The sequence below is a fragment of the Mus caroli genome, chromosome 17 (genome assembly GCF_900094665.2).
Source record: "Mus caroli chromosome 17, CAROLI_EIJ_v1.1, whole genome shotgun sequence".
NCBI lineage: Eukaryota > Metazoa > Chordata > Mammalia > Rodentia > Muridae > Mus > Mus caroli.
Genome location: NC_034586.1, coordinates 31691211 through 31695057, shown reverse-complemented (window position 1 = coordinate 31695057; position 3847 = coordinate 31691211). Strand labels below are relative to the sequence as shown.

The window sequence follows — 3847 nt, the reverse complement described above, 5'->3', positions numbered from 1 at the left end:
GTGGTTAAGAGCACTGACTGCTCTTCCAGAGGTCCTGAGTTCAATTCCCAGCAACCACATGGTGGCTCACAACCATCTGTAATGGGATCTGATGTCCTCTTCTGGTGTCTGAACACAGCTACAGAGTGTGTGTTTGTGCGTGTGTGTAAATAAAATAAATAAATTTAAAAAACAATTCTTAAAAGCTGGCCAGTGGTGTTGTATGTCTTTAATACCAGCACTCAGGGCAGAGGCAAGTAGGTATCTGTGAGTTCGAGGCCAGCCTAGTCTACAGAGCAAGTTCCAGGATAGTCAGGGTCACACAGAGAAACCCGGTCTTGAAACCGCCCCCTATCTCTCTCTCTTTTTTTTAATGACAACGGTGTCCCAACATAGTAGTGTGTCACGCCTGTAATTGTAGGCATGGTTGGAACCCATCTTAAACTATGAGCCAGATGTGTGTTTGTTTGTGTGTGGTTTTTATCCCCCTTTAAATAAGAATGTTGGGGCTGGTGAGATGGCTCACTGGTTAAGAGCACCGGCTGCTTTTTCCTGAAGTCCTGAGTTCCATTCCCAGCAACCAAATGCTCGTGACCATGTATAAGGGAATCTGCTGCCCTCTTCTGGCATGCAGGTGTACATGCAGCAGAGCACTCAGTAATTTTTTTTTTTTAATTTTAACGGAGAGCAGAAGCTGAGGTGCAAATTCAGATTTTTCTGCTAGGTGTAGGCAATAAGAGTCCTCCTGGGTAGACTGGATCCAAACATGAGTACAGAATCCGCAAAGCCATAAGCCTAAAGGAGACCAAAGAGCTGACCTACCCTGTAGGTGCTCCAGGGTCTTTACCCAACCTTGGCCGTTTAGGCTGCCTGTTTTTTTTTTTTTTCTTTCTTTCCTTTGGATTGGTAGTTTATCAAATTGTCGTCATATACATGATTCTCTACTTAGGACAGTAAGAAACATAATTCCTCTTTGTTCCCTTCGCATTTGTCAGCGCGATCAAGTCAGGCATATGAGAAGACGACTATGTGCGTCAGGACCCCAGGCCGGGCTTGGGTATAAATGGCTGAGGCGGGCGACCACGGGTCTCTTTGTGCACCCGCCCACACGGCTTGCGGACCTTTTTCCCTTCGCTGCTTTCCACCGGTCTCGGCAGGGTCTGAGGACTCCGGAGAGCAAGGCATGAGTCCGCCTCGTGCCGCAGGTATCCTGGGGTCCTGTGGGGAGGGCTCTGCGGTGCGGGGCCGGGTATGATGACCCACATTTACAGACTAGAGTTTCTGATGTCCACGTGACGCCACCCCTTGTAACTGACCCAGCCCGGGGTGCGGGCTGCAGGCCGGGGTCTCTCGCACCTGTGCTCACAAAATGATCTCTTCCAGGTTCCTGGCCCACGCCAGCTGGACCCAGTAGCACCATGGTAAGCGCATGCTGGCGAGTGGTGTGCGGTGTGAGGAGGGGCTGACTTCGGGGAGAGGACAGTAATGATGATTTCTGGTGATTCTGAGTGTCTCGCTGACGCCATCACCGCAGCGCGCTGACCGTCCCCGGGTCTAAAATCAGCAGTGGCATGGGTTTTGAGTTTCGTGGCCTGGAGTTCTTAGTAATGTACCACTGTGTCTTGCTTTCTGATAGGGATTTGAGGACACACGCCGGCTGCCTACCCTTGAAGAAAGGTTAGTATTAGGATCCAAACGCCTTAAATTCCTTTAGGCGGTTTTCTTAGGTTTCATTGGTCTGGCATGCTTGTCCCTTGCTTGACTTTTTGGAAGGGGTGGATTCGAGACAGGGTTTCTTCATGTAGCCCTGATCTCAGATCCGCCTGCCTCTACTTTCTGGAATTAAATGCAGGCAGCACCACCGACTGGCCCTTTATTTGTCCTTAATATCCTGCCTGCATTAGCCAGTCTCCAAGCAAGCCACCACCCAGCCATCTTTTTGTTTTTAGATCGTAACTAAGCTTCCTAACTCTAAATCTATGGTGGATCCAGGAGCTGCCTTGATCATTTCTTGTGCCTTTAATTTTTATATGCTAATAGATTACTCCACGGCTGTGGGTCTCAGCCTTCCTGAGGACCTTTATTGCAGTTCCTCGGGCTGTGATGTTCCTAACCATCAATTATTTTATTTTCCTTGCATCTTCATAACTAAAGTTTGCTATTGAGATACACAGACTGTCCTGTCTGGGACCCCTAAGGGTGCCCCTTGGTGACACAGGTTGAGAGCCACTGTTTTTTAGACTATGCTTTTGGGTATGCTCTCAATTCAGGATGGCCTTAGTCCTGGCTCCAACCACCTTTTTTTTTTTAAGATTTATATATTTTTATGTATATGTAGACACTATTGATGTCTTCAGACACCAGGAGAGGGCATCAGATCACATTACACATGGTATGAGCCATCTCTCCAACCCATCCCACCTTTTTTCATTAAAGGTTTTAGAAGTTAAATTTCAGTCCCCAGGAATTTTGGCTTTATATGACTCTGCAACAGTCCAAAGCCTAACAGTATATACACTGGCTACCACACCCTGTGTCTATTATCTCTCAGATTGACATTCCCTGGATGGTACCCTAGATTCGGGTCTCCCTCAATTGAGAGTGATGATTTCACAGACTAGAGTCTCTGACGCTGTCCTTGATGTCAGCTATAAATCTGACTCATTTGGGGAACCTGAATTTTTACTCTTGAGCCTGGTGTTCAGCACTGGCTCTGGTGAGGAACATGCCCTGCTCCTGTTTCTCATTGTGCCCATCTTAACTCTCCAGGGTGAGCTCTGAGGACTTCACGGGGGCCCCATCTCCTTACCTAGATGAGGGCTAACCTTGGAATCCAGACAAAGGTGGAAGTGACCTAGATGTGACCTGGATGACCTGATCATCTAAGGAGAGCCTGCCCTTTGTCCTGCCCTTGTGAAGGGCTTTGCTGCTGTGCACTGACAAGTTGGGACGGCTTTTTATTGCTTTGTTGCCAGTTATCTGAACATGAGAGGCTATAAGGTGTAATCTATGCGAGCTGACTGCCCTACGCCCAGACTGAACCAGGGCCTCACTTGACTGAGTATTAGACAATGTAATAAAAACTTACCTTGCCCAGACTATATAATGGCTTGGAAATGCACAGTTTCCCGAAAGATCTCAATAAAATACTTTTAAAAGGACTTAAACTGACTTTCTGTGTCACTTTGTGGGGAGGTGTGAGAAGATAAATGGGAATAAGGTTTTAACCTTAGCACACAAGTCTCACCACCTGACGGCCTACATCAAATGCCCAGGAGCTAGTCATTTCATGTGTGTCTGGTTTCAGGTCCCTTAACACCATCTGTTCTGGAAGCACAGATGGAAATTCTATACAGACCTGTATGGCTGACAATAGTTTTAGCAGAAAGATTAGCATCTGAATCGGTCAGATCTACCTGCTAGGAACAAGTCAGCCTCCCCTAAGCTCCCACTCTGCAGAGGGTAGAGGACAGCATCAAGCACCCCTGGGCATTTAGAAGGGAGACCCCAGCCTTCTGGAGAGTCCACCAGTAAACTCCAGGTGTGCTTACCTGGTGAATGAACTTGTCATGTAGGCCAGAGACTTCTGGTGCCTGCTTAGCAAGCCATAAGCTCTCATGGTATGTACCTGCAACCTAGCACTTTGGGAGGTGGAGGCAGAAGAATCAGAGATCACTACTGCATAGAGGGTTCCCAGCCTCGTGAGAGCACTTGGGAGAAAAGTAGATTTAAGAGGGCTGGAGAAAGCCGGGCGTGGTGGCCCACGCCTTTAATCCCAGCACTCGGGAGGCAGAGGCAGGCGGATTTCGGAGTTCGAGGCCAGCCTGGTCTACAGAGTGAGTTCCAGGACAGCCAAGGCTACACAGAG

The 3847-nt window shown here is 48.2% G+C and overlaps 1 long non-coding RNA gene and 2 other non-coding genes across 3 annotated transcripts; all 3 read left to right on the top strand.

The window, feature by feature from the left end:
- The first annotated feature begins 1067 nt into the window (after positions 1-1067).
- On the top strand, positions 1068-3146 carry LOC110284069. The gene is made up of 4 exons (XR_002376896.2): positions 1068-1184; positions 1363-1400; positions 1616-1656; positions 2749-3146. It is a non-coding gene; the product is annotated as an uncharacterized LOC110284069 (long non-coding RNA).
- Positions 1461-1523, top strand: LOC115029770. The gene has a single exon (XR_003835336.1). It is a non-coding gene; the product is annotated as a small nucleolar RNA SNORD48 (small nucleolar RNA).
- LOC115029768 lies at positions 2577-2642 on the top strand. Its single transcript, XR_003835334.1, has one exon. It is a non-coding gene; the product is annotated as a small nucleolar RNA SNORD52 (small nucleolar RNA).
- Positions 3147-3847: the final 701 nt, after the last annotated feature.